This window comes from Aquarana catesbeiana, linkage group LG01, assembly GCF_042186555.1.
Source record: "Aquarana catesbeiana isolate 2022-GZ linkage group LG01, ASM4218655v1, whole genome shotgun sequence".
Classification (NCBI taxonomy): Eukaryota; Metazoa; Chordata; class Amphibia; order Anura; family Ranidae; genus Aquarana; species Aquarana catesbeiana.
In genome coordinates this window covers 33,728,303-33,750,915 of record NC_133324.1, presented here as the reverse complement: position 1 = coordinate 33,750,915, position 22,613 = coordinate 33,728,303, and the positions used below count along the sequence as shown (strand labels likewise).

At 42.8% G+C, this 22,613-nt stretch overlaps 1 protein-coding gene and 1 pseudogene across 1 annotated transcript in view; both read right to left on the bottom strand.

The window, feature by feature from the left end:
- Window positions 1-22,613, bottom strand: part of LOC141139412 (vomeronasal type-2 receptor 26-like) — a 310,781-nt gene that overhangs the window by 130,354 nt on the left and 157,814 nt on the right. The window lies entirely within an intron of this gene.
- On the bottom strand, window positions 8,366-8,481 carry LOC141124270 (5S ribosomal RNA; annotated as a pseudogene).

Here is a 22,613-nt window from a genome sequence, read left to right as displayed (position 1 = left end):
ACACAATTTTCAGCTCATGACTTGCAAATATAATTCTAAACAAATAGTAAATGCTATCTTTTTGACCCCACCATTATTCTAGCTGCTCACCAGTATTTGAAGTATATTTTTGGCCACTACTGTCTAGTGATATGTCATAGTTACATAGTAGGTGAGGTTGAAAAAAGACACAAGTTCATCAAGTCCAACCTGTGTGTGATTATGTGTCAGTATTACATTATATATCCCTGTATGTTGTGGTCATTCAGGTGCTTATCTAATAGTTTCTTGAAGCTATCAATGCTCCCTGCTGAGACCACTGCCTGTGGAAGGGAATTCCACATCCTTGCCGCTCTTACAGTAAAGAACCCTCTACGTAGTTTAAGGTTAAACCTCTTTTCTTCTAATTTTAATGAGTGGGTGCAAGTCTTGTTAAACGCTCTTCTGCGAAAAAGTTTTATTTTTATTGTAGGGTCACCAGTATGGTATTTGTATATTGAAATCATATCCCCTCTCAAGCGTGTCTTCTCCAGAGAGAATAAGTTCAGTGCTCGCAACCTTTCCTCATAACTAAGATCCTCCAGACCCTTTATTAGCTTTGTTCCCCTTCTTTGTACTTGCTCCATTTCCAGTACATCCTTCCTGAGGACTGGTGCCCAGAACTGGACAGCATACTCCAGGTGCAGCCGGACCAGAGTATTGTAGAGTGGGAGAATTATCGTTTTATCTCTGGATAAAAACTTTTTAATGCATGCCAATATTCTGTTTGCTTTGTTAGCAGCAGCTTGGCATTGCATACCATTGCTGAGCCTATCATCTACTAGGACCCCCAGGTCCTTTTCCATCCTAGATTCTCCCAGAGGTTCTCTCCCCAGTGTATAGATTGCATTCATATTTTTGCCACCCAAATGCATTATTTTACATTTTTCTACATTGAACCTCATTTGCCATGTAGTTGCCCGCTCCATTAATTTGTTCAGATCTTTTTGCAAGGTTTCCACGTCCTGCGGAGAAGTTATTGCCTTGCTTAGCTTAGTATCGTCTACAAATACAGAGATTGAACTGTTTATCCCATCCTCCAGGTCGTTTATGAACAAATTAAATAGGATTGGCCCCAGCACAGAACCCTAGGGAACCCCACTATCCACCCCTGACCATTCTGAGTACTCCCCATTTATCACCACCCTCTGAACTTGCCCTTGTAGCCAGTTTTCAATCCATGTACTCACCCTATGGTCCATGCCAACGGGCCTTATTTTGTACAGTAAACGTTTATGGGGAACTGTGTCAAATGCTTTTGAAAAATCCAGATATACCACGTCTACGGGCCTTCTTTTATCTAAATGGCAACTCACCTCCTCATAGAAGGTTAATAGATTGGTTTGGCAAGAACAATTCTTCATGAATCCAAACTTTTTTTATCCACACATTTTAGGTGATGTTCTGGTTATGGAAGGCCAAGTGGCAGAGCCATTTGGCACAGACAGTGCACAAAGACTCATTGGCCAGATAATGGTGTGGAATGGCCAAATTGATAGAATGCGTGACCAAATTGACAGCATGCGAAATCGGCTGGACACCATGCAACAAGAAATGAAGAACATGATTGATGTTTTGGCAGAATCAAATAACTTTTTGCCTAAAAACATCAATCGTGTTCTTCATTTCATTGTCAAGTTTTATTTCTAAAAAATGTTTGAACTTGATATATACTATAATGTAAAAATTTTGAACATGCACACGGTGTGTCATCATGTGTTATCTTCCATCAGGGGATATCAATGTACTTGTTTTGTGTTTGCAACCCCTTCATCAGAATAATGTTAGTTTGTGAGAGGAACAAAGGGGTTGCACACACAAAACACATCCATTGCTCCCCCCCATGATGGGGGATAGCACATGTTGACTTGAACCTTTTTTCATCACAAATTGTGAGCATCTGCAATTTTTTTGTTTTACATGGGTGACATCACCAGCATCGTTATTAAGATGTTGAACTTTGTAAGTTCCTGTTATTTTTGGTTCTTATGTTTTTAAAAACCCTGTTGTCAAGCTAAATTTTGTAAACAAAGTATATTTTTTACAAATATGCCTAAACTAAAAAACGTTTAAAAAAATATTGTTACAAAAAAATTAAAAAATAAAACATAAACATGTTCAAACAAAATATTTGTAAAATGTTTTTACTACTACAATGTGTGTGGCTTATTACTTATCAATAAGAGTTTGTTATTTGTTTGTGTCGTTACAGTGACAAAGGGCCTTATTAACTAAAGGGAAATGCACTTGCCACTACAAGTGCACTAGGAGACAGACAAAACTAAATGCAAACAAGAATCAAAACAAGAGATTGTTGCTCAAATTTATTTTATTTTTTTAAATAAAATCTTAAAGCTCTTGTTGCATTGCAATGGCCCCCAGACCATTTAAATAATTGACATATCTGTCACGCACTTGACAGGCGGTTTGGGTGGCCAAGCCAATATGGCCACTTTCCATGCCTGTGCGTGGTTCTTAAACACCAAGTCTGGCCTCAGGCCCAACAGAAGTTATATATGTCAAAGAATGACGTCTCAAGAAATTATGAAGAATGCAGCAAGCCATGATCACATAATTGATCTTGTATTCTGCAAGATTTATTACAGAGAGGAACAAACAGAACTGGATGGCCAGAGTCCCAAAGGCATTCTCCACAACTCTTCTTGTTCTGGCCAGCTGGAAATTAAATACCCTCCTCTCAGGGGTGAGTGTCCTTTGGGGGAACGGCCTCATCAAGTGCTCGCCGAGAGCAAATGCTTCATCAGCGATGAAAACTGAAGGGAGTCCATCCACGTTCTGGTCATCAGGTGGCAATTCCAGGCCACCAGTCTGGAGACACTGGCACAGTTTGGTTTGTGCAAAGACTCCTCCGTCAGACATCCAGCTGTTCTTCCCCATGTCCATGAACATAAAGTCCAATTGTGCCAAGACCATCGCCATCAAAACTACACTATGGAACCCCTTATAGTTGTAGAAATAAGACCCCAAATGGGATGGTGGCACAATGCGGACATGCTTCTCATCGATCACCCCGACACAGTTGGGAAAGTCCCAACGGTCAGCGAACTGGGAGGCCACAATCTGCCATTCCTGTGTGTTCAAAGGAAACTGTGGAGTTAAACAAGAAAAAAAAAATATAAGTACTTTTAAACATAACTTTGATATCAGATTACACAAAAACATTCTTGAACAACAGCAGTCTAACATTATTATATGTGTTATTTTTTGAAAAAAAAAACAAAACATAAGGGCCACTTATAAGATTACTCACCCCCTCTGATGGACCATTGATCAATTTGTATGTGGGGGGAAGGGTTCTAATTCAGGCAAAAAAAACACCTGACAGTTGAAAACATTTGAGGGGGTGGGGGAGGGGTTTTAATTGGGGCCAAGAACACACCTGACAGTTGCTAACATTTGAGGGGTTGGGGGAGAGGTACTAATCTGGGCAAAAAAAACCACCTGACAGTTGCAAACATTTGAGGGGGTGGGGGAGGGGTTTTAATTTGGGCAAAAAAAAAAACACCTGACAGTTGCTAAAATTTGAGGGGGTGGGGGAGGGGTTCTAATTTGGGTAAAAAAAAAACACATGACAGTTGCTAACATTTGAGGTGTTGGGGGAGGGGTTCTAATTGGGGCCAAGAACACACCTAACAGTTGCTAACATTTGAGAGGGTGGGGGAGGGTAAAACAGTACAATGGAGCTGACAATATACACAAGGGACTATAGGTTAGAGGAATACATGGACCCAGGATTGCATGGTGAGGAGGTTATTTAAGGTAAATGTGCATGTAGTGCAAAAAATGATTAATGTAAAAAAACAGGCATGCATGAAGATAAAGGGGAAATTCACAGCATATTCCAAACATGGCAATTAGGTAACGAGGACATTTAGACAATATATTAGCAAACATTAAATACATATCATGTAATGTTAAAGGATAAAACTTAAATTCATATAGTCCTTCTGCAGGACCTGAATAATAGCAGAACAGGTCTCTGGGATTATGATCCCCAGAACCTGGGGGGAGATGCCTGGAGATGCCAGAACTTCAAGTCCTGAAGACTTCTCCCAGTCACCAAGTAACGTAAAGTGGCAACTAGCCTCTGCTCCGCACTGATGGCTTGCCTCATGCAGGTATCCTGTGTGCTGATATAAGGGGTCAGCATAGCCAGCAGATGTTCAAAAACTAGGGCCGTCATCCGGAGATAATTCCTGAAATTCTCAGGATTATTCTCACGGATCTCACGGAGCAAAGGCATGTGAGAGAATTGGTCACGCTGGCGCAACCAATTCTTCATCCATGAACTCCTCCTCGCCCTGTTTATAGACTGGACTCTGGTCAAAGTATTAACCGTAATACCAAGTCCACACACAGCACGAACTCAAGAACGAGTACGTCCATGCAACATGGCTTCAAAACGGTAGACTGGTCAAACAAACAAACGTAGAACAAACGCACTGAAGAACAGCAAGGCCTATGAATAGTGACCTGAAAATCAGGAACGAGCGGACTAGAACGTCCTTCTAGGCAGGTTACGAACTGACCAACATGCACTGAAAAGCAGATACAAACCTCACAAGCACAAACTGAACTGTAGAAAACAATCAAAATAAGCTGAAGTGTGAAAAGCGCGAATCGTCTCTAACCAAACTTCTACTAACACCAGATAAACACGAGATTAGCAGAAGGAGCTCAAAGGGTGGTGTAGTGGGGCTTGAACTTCCTTTTTCTAGTCCAGTCATACGTGCTGTACGTCACCGCGTTCAAAACCATCGGACTTTTGGAGTTCATTTGTGTGTGTCCAAGTCTGTCCATTTTTAAGTCCAGCGCACCTACGCTACAAAGTCCGTAGAAAAGATTGCCGGACCAAGTATGGAGTAAAGTGCGATCGTGTGTACGCGGCATAAGAATAAGGTGAGCTTGCACAGAATTAAGTGAAGGGGACACAAGTCACAGAGTGTAGTTATTTGCGAAGCACGGCTTCAAAGAGATTTTTTTGTGCACCATTTTAATTATCTTTTTTTTTCATTATATATGGACTATTTGAGTTTTTTGCACATTTTTTTTGCTTGGCACTTTATATATTGGCACTTGCACTTTATTATCAATTGTGTGTTTTTTTAGTTATTTGGGGATATATGCACTTAGGAGTCTCATTTAGCAGCGCTATCACATAGATATTTTGTATATTTGCTGTGGATGTGGGAACACATAGGTGATAGCAGCAGCTATTTTTAGTTATTTATTTTCACTTACCACTAGGTGGCAGTGAACAACTATTTGACTGTTTTTTATTGAACCCCTTACATAGTTTAACATTAAAAATGCTTCTCATCCAACTTCATTGAGTGGCCACATGTCTTCAGCAACCTGAGACTAAATATATCCTGCCAATGATAGAATCACAATTTAGATATTTGTAAATTGAGATCATATCTCCTCTTATGTATCTCTTTGCCAGAGAGAATAAGTTTAACGATTCTATTCATGTCTCAAAGGTGAGGTCCTGCAGCCCCTTTAATTATTTTTCTCCAAACAAATTTTTTTGAAAACATAAGTGGTTTACAATGCAATAACAATACATTAAAAAAAGTACATTGTATTAATCTCAAGATAATGTCAAATTTAAAGCAGGAAAACAGTTATCTAACTGTCATATGTACATAACAGCAGATGACTGTAGGCTAACATCTTGAAAGAACAGTGAGCATTTATTGTCAGATTTTTGGCACCTAACTCCGGGTTGCGCCATCTATGCGTAGGCCTGCTGCAGACCTGAAGTATCAGAGGTAGGCATATTCAAAAGGCAGTGACAATGCAACTTGATGAGGAAGGCTGTTGGTATATCACCCCTGGAAGGGGAAGAGCAAAAACTGAATGATGCCAAGGGCTCAAAATATGTGTGGCATCATACTGCTGAACTTAGACAATGGTCAATGGGATCCTCCTGATAGTGGACTGATCTAAGAGTTGAGCTAGCCCCTTGTGGGATTCAGATTGGCCCATGCAGGAAAACACATGGAGATGAGGAGCAGGAAGAGAGAGAAGAAATGAGAGGATGATAAGAAATGAAAAAGAAAAAAAAAGGGGGGTGAGGGGATAGGGAGGATCAGGTTGGGCATTGATAGGGAAGGAGCATCGCCGGCCTCGTCCAGTCAGTGTAGGGGGCAAGTGAACCAGGTAAGTCATACCAGGGGAGGAGAAAGTTGTTCGTGTGACAGAAATGTCCAGACATATGTGTATTCAGGGAGGGCTGCCCATTGAGTGAAGATAGTTGTCAGATGTTTGAAAGTGGAGCCAGCATGCCCATGTAGATATTCATTTGGAGGGGGAGTCTTCTGCTATGCAAATGAGTTGTTCCATGTCTGCTATCTTGCTCAGGTGAGTGAACCAATATGGGATGAACCCCAATGCACGGGTATACACATCTTAACAGTGTTCACCACTTGCATTGCAAGTGATTTAACCACTTGCCGACCGGCTCCTGTACATATATGTCAGCACTTTGGAGATGGATATCTCTGTAACAGCAGCAGATGCTGCCACAACCGAGGTATCCATCTCTTCAGGAGCCAGTCATGTTTATGATAATGGTGGTCTCTGCGGTGGGAGAGGGGCCCCCGCCGCTCTCCCGCAGGCTCCGCCGCTTACCGTAGCCTTTGGCAGCGGCGGAGGCGATAGGGACCTGTCTGTAGCTGGGTATGGAGACGAGTGAGGGGAAGATGGCCCCCATCCATCTCTATACCGTAGCAGGGCGGAAGCGACGCCATAACATCACTTCCGCCCATATGTCTTAAAGGGCCATTTTTTCAAAGTCATTTTTTCAAATGACAATTTTTTTTTTTTATTGTATTTTAATCCAAATATGAGGTCTGAGGACTTTTTGACCCCAGATCTCATATTTAAGAGGACTTGTCATGCTTTTTCCTATTACAAGGGATGTTTACATTCCTTGTAATATGAATAAAAGTGACCCAATTTTTTTTTTCTTAAAACAGGGAAAAAATAAATAAAATCAAGTAAAATAAATAAGAAAAAAAAATTGCCCCATCCCTACGAGCTCACGCACAGAAACAAACGCATACATGAGTAGCGCTTGCATATGAAAACGGTGGTCAAACCACAAATGTGAGGTATCGCCGCAATTGTTAGAGCAAAAGCAATACTTATAGCCTTAGACTTCCTCTGTAACTCAAAACATGCAACCTGTAGAATTTTTTAAATGTCGTCTATGGAGATTTAAGGGTAAAAGTTGGATGCCATTCCACGAGCAGGTGCAATTTTGAAGCGGGACATGTTGGGTATCAATTTACTTGGCGTAACATTATCTTTCACAATATAAAAAAAATTGGGCTAACTTTAATGTTAAACAGAAGAAACAGACAGCGCAAAACCTAACTTCTAAAACTCAGCAGCTGGACACTGTAGGTCAATATACAAAACCTAAAAAGACACACAATATAGCAATGCAGCGCTCAATACAGATCAGATGTATACACATAAAATGTACATAAACAAAACGCATGAGGCAAAGTCCCAAAAAGTATATCTTAGTCCGAGGAGATCAAAAGCTGCCCACTTGCAGAAGGGGGATCCCTCAGTTGGCAAGGAAAGGGTGCAGTGATAGGATAAGATTGTATCACCACCAATGTGAACCTCCACCAAGGGTCTAGGCTGCTCACCTTATTGAGTGGACCTTCTGCGTTAACAGCAAGGTCACTCATGCATTCCCTTCCACAGGGTAGATTATGGAGCTAGGGGTCCACAGGCAGTATCCCAAATTCAGTCTCATCAGTTGATATATATCATGTTAAAAACAAAAATAACAGGACATAGTGCTCTCCATACAAAAAGGTATAAAATTTATTAAATAAGAAAAATATTACTCACAAAGCAAGCACTGTTTCCCAGTGCAGGAGTATACAGCATAAAATGAACCAAATGGGTGGCTGTACTGACATCACAGAGCCCCTCGCACGTGTATCATCCGTGTGGACTTCCTCAGCAAATCTGATTGGGGGCCCGTGTGTCAGCTCTTATATCTAATCCTGGTTCCACATACAATTCATGATGATACTGGAAACCCCGCCCACTCTCCAATAAAACACAGGTGAATGGACTTAACTACTAAGTAATAGAGAATCAGGAGTGGCTACAAATCAAATAGGGTACAAGCAAGCTGAATATACTGATAACTTACTGATAGGCAGCCACTATTCCTCCCATGTTATGAGCTAAAGCATTTCCAGGTCAAATCCTTATCTTCCAATAGCAGTGAACACTGCTGTGTCCTGAAAGACAGCCCGCCCCCATTTCCGGGTCAAAAAAAAAGAATATTTTAAGCCTACGGCACCTGGTATTCCCAGGCGGTCTCCCATCCAGGTACCCAGGCCCCACCCTGCTTATCTTCGAAAATCAGACAAGATCAGGTGCATTCAGGGTGATGTGGCTGTAGGCAAATCCATCTCGTTCAATGGCAGCTAACACTGCTGCGTCCTGGGAAGAAGCCCGCCCTCTAAAGGGGTGTTTGTATGGAGACGGGGATGGGGGGTGGGAGCACAACAAACAAACCACCCCTTTTATACACGTCGCTCACAGACTAAGTGAACGGCAACAGGGAGCACAGACACAATGAGTGCTCTGCCCCTCCTTCCACGTCACCCCCTGGACAGATCGAGATGCAAACTCCAGTCTCCTCTGGCCTGTCAGCGTGGGTAATAACAACATTCACCCACAATGGCAAGCAGGCTAACATAAAATTAGCAACTAATCAGAGACATATGGAGCAGAAACAAAGCTAACGTTAATAAAAAAAATAATTATAATAAAGTAAAAATTATTATAAAAATAATGTAATATAGTTATAAAGCTAAGAGGAGGGAGGCTACTCAAAAAGTACCTATGGGGATACCCCTAAGAGGCTATAATTGAAGCATATGGGGGAAGTTCATGAAGTCACCCCCCTCCCTTATGGCAGAATCCATCCTAAGGTGTCCTACACACTCTTCCATATGGAGAATGTGTACCAAAAACAAATGCTATTCCCTCCCAGTTGTCACCAGAGGGATATACGAAAAGTGAAATGGAAAAAGTCAAACAAAATACATATATCGCCACCCCATGTAATATCGTGTAGGAGCTACAGGGTTAAAAATATGAATATAAATTTGATAGAAAAATTATAATAAAAAGACATCAGTACAACCACCTCATCTGTACATAAATTAGAATGTATACATATACCACAGACAAATATACATTATGGACCAATATTCTAAATGGTAAGGGGCTAGAAACCAACATAAACTAACGGTCTGAAATAAAACAATTAAGGTCAAACTCCAACCTTTGTCTCAAATACCCAAAAAGATTCTCATCAACTGAGCTGCCGTATGAAATTCCCACCCCTCCAATGCTTTGTTACCTTCTCTATTCCCCAGAACTTCAGCCCCGCAGGGCTGCAGTTATGGAAAATTCGGAAGTGCTTGGAGACATTGTGTGTGCGGTGTCCTCATTTAATGTTGTTAACATGTTCTGCGACTCTTACATGGAGGGGCCTAGAAGTCCTACCCACATATTGGTAGCCACACTCACATTGCAACATATACACCACCCCGGCAATGTTGCACGTACTCAAATCCTTGATTTTGTAGTTTTTACCTGTGCCAAAAGCCACAAATTTCTTCTTCTTCTTTACATTGTTTCTAGCCTGTTTACACACCGGACAGTGTCCAGAGGCATAAAAGCCATTAAGGAAGCCAAGCATTCTATTCACCGGGTAAACCGGGGGATCTATCACCCCTGGCGCAAGTCTATCTCTAAGAGAAGGAGCTCTTTTGTAAATAAACAATGGTCGGTCTGGGAGGACCGGACCCAAGGTTCTGTCAAGTTTTAAAATGGGCCAATGTTTCTGTACTATCTTTTCAAATTGCTTGTGCTGAATATTAAAATCAAGGATCATCCTGATCTGTTTAGGCTCACCCTGGGCTACTCTAGGGGCATTCGACACCAGTACCTTCCTATCAAGAGTCACAACATTATCCAATTCTTGGACTAGCTTATTTTTATCATAACCCTTCTCGGTGAACCTAGAGATAAGAGTCTGTGACTGTGATAGAAAATCCCCCACCTCTGTGCAATTCCACCCCTGTCATCACTCAAACTCAAATCCCTTCTGTAGATGTGAGTAATGATGTTATGATTAATACTCCATCTATTGAACCAAGGAACAATGAGATCTATGTCTATGATGATCCAGTCTCCCCCAGAATGCGTACACCTACCACTGGAGGTTCATTTCTTCAATGCCCCTTCAAGAGAGGCAAAAATAGAAGGGGCTGAGGAAAACGTAGGGGCTACCACCACTCTCCATATAGAAATCCTATTCATAGAGGGGTGGGAACTAATGATATGTATGGTGGATATCAACAGTCACAATCTGGTTATTCACCATCATATCATCATAATGATGCTTTTCCCTACAGAGAAAGTCACCCTGGTAATAATAATTCTTATCATTCGGCACCACCTAACTATTCCAATAGGGGTCGAGTGCAGCCGTATTATGGTAATCATCTGGTTACACAAAATCGCTTTTCACCTTTAGCCAACCCGGACTCACGCGGAAGAGGGGATTTTCACGGAACCCGGGGAGGGAAAGGGAAGTGCCTTCCGTTCATCCCCCCGAATCCAGGAGGGAGACGGGACACACTGACTCAGGAACCCGGACAGGGAAGTTCCCTTCCGCGAAAAAGAAAAACAAGAGAGGAAGGAGAGGGGGTATCAGAACTCAAAAGAATAAAACCCCACTAGGTGCGGGGATATACAATATGAGCGGAATACCCTTAAGTGAAGAGGAAGTTAAAGTACTGGATAAGGGTTTAAAATTCACTCCCACACGCAACCTGAACAAGTTTCAGACATATGTTAACTTACAAAAGTTCATACGTACACTGAAAATCAAAAAATATTTTTTACACACCCCGTCAGTGAGAACTACCATTATTAGTTCCCAGGGGGGCCATCATTCCAACCTGCGGAATAAGTCAGTGTTCAACCCCCCAGCTACTGATGCTGAGCACCTAAAAGTGTTTAGGAATATGGTGGTGAAGAATTTGGACGCATTTAAGGTTAGGAAAGCGAATGACCCTCTATACATTAGTAGAGGTATTAAGGCATTGTCGGATAGGAACGATTTGGTCATCCGCCCCGCTGATAAAGGGGGGGGGGCTGGTTTTGTTAAGTAAAACCTACTATAGGAATGAAATGAATAGTTTGTTAAGTGACAGTAACACCTCTAGTATCCTGACCAAGGACCCGATGTTGGAATACAAGGGTGAACTTCACTCCCTTGTGGAGAGAGGGAAGCATATAAGAGTTCTTAGTGCTAAGGAGGCCCAGTATTTGGATCCCCTGTTCTGCCGTACACCAATTATCTACTTTCTCCCCAAGATTCATAAGAACAGTGTCAACCCACCGGGTAGACCTATAGTCAATGGTATTGACTCTGTCTCTTCCAGACTGGGTCAATACATTGACACCTTCCTCCAACCGTTGGTCATGAAAACGAATGCATACCCAAAAGATACAAAACACGTCATACAGATTTTAGAGTCTCTGACCATAACATCTTCCTGCTTCCTCATTATGGCGGATGTGGGCTCTTTATATACCATCAACAACCACGAGGAAGCGTTAACCTCAGTACAGTGGGCCCTGGGGTCCTCGGACCTATCTAGGAGGCATTGGAATTTTTTGATTGACAGTTTGACTTTCTGTCTGTCAAAGAACTACTTCTGGTATGACAAGCAGTTCTTTCTCCAAACCAGAGGGGTAGCCATGGGGGCACGCTTCGCTCCCAGTGTTGCCAATCTATTTATGGCTCACTGGGAGGAGAAGGCAGTCTATAAGAACAAACCCCCGGAACTGATCTGCTACCAGAGGTATATTGATGACCTTATCATGGTCTGGGATAGGGACAGAGATAGTCTGGACGCGTTTGTATCCAGGCTTAACGACAATAACAAAAATATAGTCCTCTAGTGGAATATCAGTACAGAGAGGGCGGTATTTTTGGATCTTGAATTGTCAAAAAGGGGTGACCGCATCAATATGGTCACCCATTTTAAGGCTACTGGCCGAAACGCATTTATCCCTGTTGAAAGCTGCCACCACAGTAAGTGGCTGTGCAATATCCCTAGAGGACAGTTTATTCACCTCAGGCGGAATTGCACAGAGGTGGGAGATTTTCTATCACAGTCACAGACTCTTATCTCTAGGTTCACCGAGAAGGGTTATGATAAAAATAAGCTAGTCCAAGAATTGGATAATGTTGTGACTCTTGATAGGAAGGTACTGGTGTCGAATGCCCCTAGAGTAGCCCAGGGTGAGCCTAAACAGATCAGGATGATCCTTGATTTTAATATTCAGCACAAGCAATTTGAAAAGATAGTACAGAAACATTGGCCCATTTTAAAACTTGACAGAACCTTGGGTCCGGTCCTCCCAGACCGACCATTGTTTATTTACAATAGAGCTCCTTCTCTTAGAGATAGACTTGCGCCAGGGGTGATAGATCCCCCGGTTTACCCGGTGAATAGAATGCTTGGCTTCCTTAATGGCTTTTATGCCTGTGGACACTGTCTGGCGTGTAAACAGGCTAGAAACAATGTAAAAAAGAAGAAGGAATTTGTGGCTTTTGCCACGAGTAAAAACTACAAAATCAAGGATTTGAGTAACACTGCCGGGGTGGTGTATATGTTGCAATGTGAGTGTGGCTACCAATATGTGGGTAGGACTTCTAGGCCCCTCCATGTAAGAGTCGGAGAACATGTTAACAACATTAAATGAGAACTCCGCACACACAATGTCTCCAAGCACTTCCGACTTTTCCATAACCGCAGCCCTGCGGGGCTGAAGTTCTGGGGAATAGAGAAGGTAACAAAGCTTGGAGGGGTGGGAATTTCATACGGCAGCTCAGTCGACGAGAATCTTTTTGGGTATTTGAGACAAAGGTCGGGGTCCCTTTAGGGTTGAACGTTGAGTTTGACCTTAATTGTTTTATTTCAGAACGTTAGTTTATGTTGGTTTCTAGCCCCTTACCATTTAGAATATTGGTCCATAATGTATATTTGTTGGTGGTATATGTATACATTCTAATTGTATTTGTGTACAGATGAGGTGGTTGTACTGATGTCTTTTTATTATAATTTTTCTATCAAATTTATATTCATATTTTTAACCCTGTAGCTCCTACACGATATTACATGGGGTGGTGATATATGTATTTTGTTTGACTTTTTCCATTTCACTTTTCGTATATCCCTCTGGTGACAACTGGGAGGAAATAGCATTTGTTTTTGGTACACAATCTCCATCTGGAAGAGTCTGTAGGACATCTTAGGATGGATTCTGCCATAAGGGAGGGGGGTGACTTTATGAACTTCCCCCATATGATATATGTATTTTGTTTGACTTTTTCCATTTTACTTTTCGTATATCCCTCTGGTGACAACTGGGAGGGAATAGCATTTGTTTTTGGTACACAATCTCCATCTGGAAGAGTGTGTAGGACACCTTAGGATGGATTCTGCCATAAGGGAGGGGGGTGACTTTATGAACTTCCCCCATATGATATATGTATTTTGTTTGACTTTTTCCATTTTACTTTTCGTATATCCCTCTGGTGACAACTGGGAGGGAATAGCATTTGTTTTTGGTACACAATCTCCATCTGGAAGAGTGTGTAGGACACCTTAGGATGGATTCTGCCATAAGGGAGGGGGGTGACTTCATGAACTTCCCCCATATGCTTCAATTATAGCCTCTTTGGGGTATCCCCATAGGTACTTTTTGAGTAGCCTCCCTCCTCTTAGCTTTATAACTATATTACATTATTTGTATAATGATTTTTACTTTATTATAATAATTTTTTTTATTAACGTTAGCCTTATTTCTGCTCCCTATATCTCTGATTAGTTGCTAATTTTATGTTAGCCTGCTTGCCATTGTGGGTGAATGTTGTTATTACCCGCGCTGACAGGCCAGAGGAATGAAGGAGGCGCTCTTGGGAGCGATTTCATGTCATTGCCAAGGAGACTGGAGTTTGCATCTCGATCTGTCCAGGGGGTGACGTGGAAGGGAGTGGCGGAGCGCGCATTGCATCTGCGCTCCCTGTTGCCGTTCACTTAGTCTGTGAGCGACGTGTATGAAAGGGGCGGTTTGTTTGTTGTTCTCCCGCCCCCCATCCCAGTCTCCATACGAACACCCCTTTAGAAGGCGGGCTTCTTCCCAGGACGCAGCAGTGTTAGCTGCCATTGAACGAGATGGATTTGCTTACAGCCACATCACCCTGAAAGCGCCCAATCTTGTCTGATCTCGGAAGCTAAGCAAGGTGGGGCCTGGTAAAATATTTTTTTTTCCTATCAGTAAGTTATCAGTGTATTCAGCTTGCTTGTACCCTATTAGATTTGTAGCCACTCCTGATTCTCTACTACTTAGTAGTTAAGTCCATTCACCTATGTATTATTGGAGAGTGGGCGGGGTTTCCAGTATCATCATGAATTGTATGTGGAACCAGGATTAGATATAGGAGCTGACACACGGACCCCCAATCAAATTCACTGAGGAAGTCCACACAGACGATACGCGTGCGAGGGGCTCTGTGATGTCAGTACAGCCACCCATCTGGTTCATTTTATGCTGTATACTCCTGCACTGGGAAACAGTGCTTGCTTTGTGAGTAATATTTTTCTTATTTAATAAATTTTATACCTTTTTGTATGGAGAGCACTATGTCCTGTTATTTTTTTTTTAATACTTATAATGTTTATTAAGATTTTACAGTTTACAGGTATAGAAACAACATTTTCAGAAGTATACATTGGTAACAGAAAGGTTACAAAGGTTGTAATCAAGATGTACATATAGTGCGTTAGAGTTAGTAAATGCAGAAAGATGCAAGATATTTCCAACAGGCGGTCGTGGCTAAATGACCATAGGCTATACAGAACAAGGGACAAGTAACAGATTATAGGTAGGTTGTTGAGTAGTGCTCTCAAATTTGTCAGTGCTGGGGTTTGGGGGAGCATCATGTAGTACTGTAATTGCATAGGTCAGTTGCGAAGGATATAACTTTTCTTTAAGTGAGTGCGGTGCTTCTTGTATCAGCTATCCAGGTCGCCCATTGATGGAGGAGCTTGGAGATGGTGAGATGTGCCTTGGCAAACATATATTCCAGGTGCAAGTGCTGGTTTAGTATTGTGATCAGCTGAGTTATGGTCGGAGGGATGGCAGATTTCCACTTTCGGGCAATGGAAAGCCGGGCCGCAATAAGAATGTGAGTGACAATTGAGTGGAGTTGATGTGGCCAGTCCTTGAGTCCTACTCCCAACAGGGCCAGCTGTGGTGTGAACCTACAAGTTACTCCAGTGATTACTCCAAGCAAAGTTTGTACGTCTTTCCAGAATCCTAAGATTGCAGGATAAGTCCACCATATGTGCGCAGAAGATCCTGGGTTTCCACAAGCCCTCCAGCAGGTGGAGGGGGAAGACGGGAACATTTTACATAATTTTTCTGGAGTGTAGTACCAGAAATGTAGCAATTTCTGAGTTGTTTCCCAATGGGAAAGGCATCTGGAAAACCTTAGGGTGGCGCAGGCTGCATGCTGCCATATTTTAGAGGAAGCGGAGAAGTTGAAAGCTCTTTCCCATTTATACATCCCTGGGAGTTTTTGCATAGTCGGAGGGGAGTTTAGGAGTTTATATAGATGTGAGATCCCCTTATGAGAGGGATTAGGTTGTTCATAAAATTGTAGTATCCCTACAATCTGATTGGATTCCGACCACCGTATCTCTTGAAGTGCGTGGCGTACTTGTAAATATTTGTAAAAGTCCTGCTGTCGGATAGAGAATTTAGTAAGCAGTTCTTGAAAGGATTGCAGGGTTTTCTCTTTATAAAGCTCTCCTATTTTGCATAGTCCTGATCAGAGCCAGGTTGAGAGGGTAAGATTTGGGCAGATAAATTCAAGGGCTGAGATTGGGATGTGGCTTAAAGCTTCATGAGGCAGGCCCTTGGTTTGTTTTATTGTGGATTCCCATACTTTAATAGTTGCATTGACTGTGTTGAGGAAAGAGCGTTGCGGTCTGTGATGTAGTAGTAGTGCAGCAAGAAGTTGTGAACCTTTAGCCCGAAGGGCTGTGTCTTCAATTTGCACCCATGATGCTGTAGACAAGGATGTCCACCATTGTTTGGCTTGGTTGAGGAGTATAGCTTTATAGTAAGTTCGGACATCTGGTGCTCCTAGTCCCACCTGTGTTTTAGCTGTGCAGAGAGTGGAGGCCCGTACTCTAGGGCGTTTAGTGCCCCAGATGAAGTTATTGAGAATTTGTTGTATTGAGGTAAGTTGCATTGAGAGGAAGGCGAGCGGAAGTGTCCGAAAAAGATATAATATGTGTGGCATCAAAAACATCTTGGTAAGGGTGATCTTACCAGCCCTGGACGATCTCAGCTTGCATAGGTCAGAGCATAGGTTGTTTAATTTCTGAAGTAAACATTCAAGATTAAGGCGTAGCGTACCTGTGGATGGAACTGTTAATTTAATACCTAAGTAAGTAATAGATGCACCTGAGGCCCATGGGAAGGGGGACGAGCATGATAGAGATTGTTTCAGAGAGCTGCTAAGGCCTACACCAAGCATAGTAGATTTGGTACAGTTAATTTTATACAGTGATAGTTGTCCAAACAGAAGAAGTAGGTCGTGAAGGATAGGAAGGGATTTTTCTGGATTAGTCATGACGACTATTACATCGTCTGCATAAAGCCCTATTTTGTGGGCCGTTTCACCTATCTGTAAGCCTGTAATCTGTGGATGGCTTCTGATTGCTTCGGCCAATGGTTCCATTATTAGAGCAAAGATAAGAGGTGACAAAGGGCAACGCTGCCTCGTACCATTGGAAATGTAAAAGGGTTTAGAGACCATACCAGAGGTCTGGCAGATGGAGATGAGTATAGGGCTAGAATAGCCACGGATATGAGACCTGTAAGACCAAATTTTTGCAAGACTGCTTTTAGATAGGTCCAATGCACCCTATCAAACGCCTTCTCTGCATCCAAAGAGAGGAGCAGAGAAGGCGTGTGATGGTGTTCGGCCCACTGAATAATATCAATGAACCGTCTGGTTACATCAGACGCTTGTCTGTGTGGGATGAATCCGACTTGATCTGGATGTATTAATGTGGGGATATAGGGAGAAATGCAGGAAGCTAGAGTTTTGGCATATAGTTTAATGTCTGTATTTAGTAACGAAATAGGTCTGTAGTTGGCCGGGTTATCTGATGGCTTGTCTGATTTAGGGATAGTGACAATCAGCGCTTCCAGGGATTCTGCAGGTATTTCTCCAGATACAATAAATGACACAGGCGTGGAGTCAGGATGGAAGCATAAGTCTTAAAGTATTCGCTGCAGAACCCATCGGGTCCAGGTGCTTTATGTAGTGGAAGCGATCGAATGGCTTTTAAAATTTCAGTGTCAGAGACTGGTTGATTGATTGTTTGTAGTTGTTCTGGAGTCAGAGCAGGGAGTTGTAGAGATTTCAAAAATGTGTCTATTTGGGCTGGTTCTGGTTTGGGCTCTGAGCTAGATGTATGCAGATTGTATAATTTCGAGTAGAAGTCGCTAAAACAGTCCGCAATATCTTTGGGATTGCTGATTCTGTGACCCTGTGGGGTGTGAAGGTAGGGAATTTTAGAAAGGGCTGCTTTTTTTTTTAACCTGTTTGGCCAGTAGGGCTCCAGGTTTGTTGCCATAAGCATACCAATTTAGCCACAATTTCTTAATGTGGTAATCAAAAGATGAGTGCATGTGGTTACGGAGGTCCTCTCTAAGGGTGCGGAGAAAGGCCACATCAGTTGTGTTAGGTCGGGTTTTATTCCTCTGTTCAGCCTTGCAAATTTGGTCAGTAAGGGAAGTAAGCCTCTCTGCTCGTGTTCATACGCCAGGTTGTGCCTCTCTGAGTTGTTGGGTTAGTAGAAATTGTTAAGGATACTGGCGCGTGATCTGACCAGGTGATTAGACCTATATTGGCTTGAGATACTGTCTGTAAAGTGGTTTTATGCAACAGAAACAGATCAATTCTAGAATAGGACCCCTGGGCAGCAGAAAAAAAGGAGTAATCTCTTTCCGTGCCGTGTAAGCACCGCCACGGATCATAGAAGTCTTCTAGGAGCATGAAAGAGTGAAGAGCTGTCGGTGTCTTTCTGCTGGTGGAGGAGGAATCTAGAGTCGGGTCTACTATATCATTGAAGTCACCACAGAGCACTATTCTATCTTTGGGGTAATGAGATCATTTGTTTTGGATCATACGGTAAAACCGTTTCTGATGTGTGTTAGGAGCATATAGATTAACTATCACATAGTGCACATTGTCAAAGAGGGCGGACAGAATGAGATATCGGCCCATAGGGTCACTTTCTGTGTGCTGGAGCTGAAAGGATATGGATCCCCGTACAGCAATCATAACCCCTCTCGTTTTCTTAGTATTATTAGCAAAGAATTGTTGGGGAAATGTGTGATGAGTGCAGGAGGGGGCTTTCCCTTGTGCAAAATGTGTCTCCTGCACACATAAAAGATCTGCTTTCAGCGACAGGGCTTCCTTCCATAGACTTGATCTCTTAAACGGGCTGTTAAGCCCCCTCGCATTAATGGAGGTTATACGGAGCGTCATTGTGATAAAAAAAAGAAAAGTTATGGCCCCAAAGGTCAGAAGGTGCGGGTCAAATGAGTTTAAGTATAAACTAACAAATCAATTGTATAGCCTTATGTTAAGGTTCAGAAACTCTTGAAGCAAACTATTTGAGGGAAGAGAAATAGAATAAAATATACGTAAAAGAGAGTAAGGCGTGCGTAGCACACAACATATCGGGGTACGTGTGAACTTGTAAAAATGCGCGGTAATACAATATAATAACTGCACCCGAGGGTGATATATAACATGTTGCTTAGGCACCTATAGGGCCTGATGCCAATAAACATGGAAGAAGAAAAGAAAATGATTAATTACAGCAGTAAATAGTCACCAAACACCTATGAGCGGGAATGTCGAATGCCACTGCGAGTACGGTTGTCTAAAGCCCCCTGTTGGGGGGTTTGGGTATTCATACCCCAATTTTTCAGTTGTTTGAGGCCATCTTTGGGGGAGGTAATGACCAATAGTTGAGATTGGTAGGTTACCAGAAGTTTCGTCGGAAAACCCCAGCGATAAGGAATTTCACGCTCCCTTAAGATTGCAGTTATGGGTGCAAATTCTTTTCTCCTTTGAGATGTTGCTGGAGAGATATCCTGGTAGAGCGCTATGTTGGCATAGGGGGGAGGTAGCAAACGGTTTGATCTGGCTGCACGTAGTAGACGTTCTTTAATATGGTAGAAGTGTACTCTAACCAGAACATCTCTAGGGATCGTGTCGGGCAGGTGGGTCGGTTTAGGAAGCCGATGTGCTCTGTCGAGTAGCATATCCCTTGGCATTAGATCTGGGGTGAGTTTGAGGAAAAGTTGGTGTAAATAAGCAATCAGGTCATTTTGCTTCACCTCCTCAGGGATACCCCTAAATTTTATATTGTTTTGGCGGGAGCGATCTTTGAGATCTGCCACTTTAAGTTGGAGTTTGCGGATCGTTTTGGTTTGTTCCTCATGTGCGTCCAGCAATTCATCATGCGCTTTGACCACCTCTCCCATCTGCATGTCTAAGATATCGGTGCGATCCTCAATAGAGTCAATGCGATTGGTTAGGTGAGAGATAGAAGTGCGCATTTCTTGTTGCAAGCTGATTTGCAAGGATAATAGCATTGCTTTCAGTGACGTTTCTGAGGCTGGAGCATCAGAGGCAGGAAATGCAGCTAATGGCGTTGTATGTACTGCTGCAGTGTCAGCTTGTGATTGTGAGGAGGCTGCCCAGTGATATTTCTTGGTCTGAGGAGGCTTATGAGGTGAATGAGCTGGTGACAGAGGCATTCTCTTACCTCTGTCAGCAGAGGTGATAGTAGCTGCATCCTGTGTCGTCTCCTCCATCGCGTCAGGGAGCTCCCGCTCTGTGTGATCCTCTGGCGTGTGTGTCAGAGAGGAGGAACGGCCGTTCTCCTCAGCGCCATCTTTCCCTCCTTCCCCTGCCTGCATAGTGTAGTAGTGTGTGAGACGGCGCGGTGCTGTATGTTTGTTTTTCTTGCGGGACATAGCCTGTGAGGTGCCCGCTGTCTCCCCCTCCTAAACGGAGGTGATTTCAGCAGTATGTTCTGCTTCTGGCCGCTGTTATCACCCTCGATAGTGCAGAGTGGTCAGATCAGTCAGCCATCTCTCTCAGCGTCTAGGACACGCCCCTATGTCCTGTTATTTTTGTTTTTAACATGATATATATCAACCAATGAGACTGAATTTGGGATACTGCCGGTGGACCCCTATCTCCATAATCTACCCTGTGGAAGGGAATGCATGAGTGACCTTGCTGTTAATGCAGAAGGTCCACTCAATAAGGTGAGCAGCCTAGACCCTTGGTGGAGGTTCACATTGGATGTGATACAATGAATACAATCTTATCCTATCACTGCACCCTTTCCTTGCCAACTGAGGGATCCCCCTTCTGCAAGTGGGCAGCTTTTGATCTCCTCGGACTAAGATATACTTTTTCTCCATACTCCAAAAAAAGTGCGCTTCTAAGACCGCTGCGCAATTATGGTGTGAAAAAAGTATTGTAATGACTGCCATTTTATTCTCTAGGGTGTTAGAAAAAAAATATATATAATGTTTGGGGGTTCTAAGTAATTTTCTAGCAAAAAAATTGTTTTAAACTTGTAAACACCAAAATCTCAAAACGAGGCTAGTCCTAGTATGTTTTGAAGAGAGTGAAGTGTGATGGAGAAAGTACTGTGCTGGCAGAAAGTCTGGAGTGGATGTCGTCAGCCGAGCTATTGTGAAGTGCTCTATGGACCAAAAGGGTTGGAGTAGTGGGCTTTCCCACCATACATGGAAGAGTGGCAATGGCTCAATGGCAGCAGCAGACGGGTATGGTTTAGTTAAATTTGTGCAGCAAGGCAGGCATCCATTACTCTCATTTTCCTGAATCAAAACATTAAGGCACACTTTATGTACAGACTCTCAAAGTGGGTAAGAGTCCACGACAATGTAGCTGAATGGTAGAGGGGGTGAAGAAATTGATGAAGTTGAAGGCAGGTCCATAGGTTCAAGTGGACCTCAGGCTATTGGGTGACAGTTTGTTCATATTTGAGAAGTTTTCCCAGGTGGAAGAAGTGGTGTGCACGTAAAACATGCATTGGCCATCACAGGCAGACATCAGGAGTCTGGGAGTCGAGAACACAGTTTAGTGCAGACATCTCAGAAGCATGTCAATGTCGGCCCAATAAGCGGGTGGTCTTGCAGGGGGTTGAAGATATGACATCTTGTGAGCCAAGGAGTGGTGCTTAGAGGTGCATCAAAGAATGAGGCTTCTAAGCACACCCAGTCTTTCGCATGGGATATGAGGCACGCCCAATAGGTGACATTCCCAATAGTAGTTACGTAGATCTACTAGCCCTATCCCCCCTTCTCTCATGGCATGGCCAACTGCTTGTATCCAATTCTCGATTGACAATGGTGCCACAGCCAGGTAGTATAGAACCTTTTATAAGAATGCAGGAATGTTTGGGGTAGTTAAATCAGGGCTGCCTGAATGACATACAGTAGTCATGATAGCACATTCATTTTGAGAATGACCGCTCCTCCAAACCAGGAGGAGAGGAGTTTATTCCATTTTTGAAGGTCATCCTCGCTTATGCATAGAATGGCCTAGTAGTTCCTCTCGTTTTGTACAGATAGGTGTGCAAGCAATTGGATACCAAGGTAGCAGATGGCATCCGACTGCCATATGAACAGGAAGTTGTTCCGATATTGCATTACCTGGGGCGCTTGTAAAGTAATGTTGAAAGCATAAAATTTACTAAAATTGATTTTGAAATTTGAGATATACTGGAAGAGATTACATTTTTTCAGAAGATAGGGGAATACGATATGCTACTCCAAGAGAAAAAGCAGAATGTCATTGACAAAGGCCTCCAGTTTGTAATGCCATCCTGCTATTGTCTTTCAATGAATTGCCATTCGCACAAAGGCGGCACAAGAAAGGTTCCAGAGTAAGTATGAAAAGCAATTGGGACAGAGAGTTACAACTTGTCATGTACCATTACAGATGGAGAAGGCATTCAAGAGATGGCTGTTGACCCAAACTTTCACAGTAGGGTCAGTGTAGAGGAACATACTGAGGTGAATCAGGCAAATCGCTAGGCCAATCATCTGAAGAAATGCCGCTAGATAGTCCTAGGCCAACCTATAGAATACCTTCTCTGTGTCAATCGACAGAAAGAAGCCTTGATTTTTTAGATTCATAAGCCAGTGATGGATGTTCAGAGCTTTGGATGTTTAGACCCACCATTTGGTCCCCATAGGGCCCTAACTTGAGGTAAGCTGAAGCTGGGACTCCCAGCCACACTCTTTATATCCAAGCCAGGCATTTTTTATATACACAAAGGACTGTATTAATTTGCTGTGTA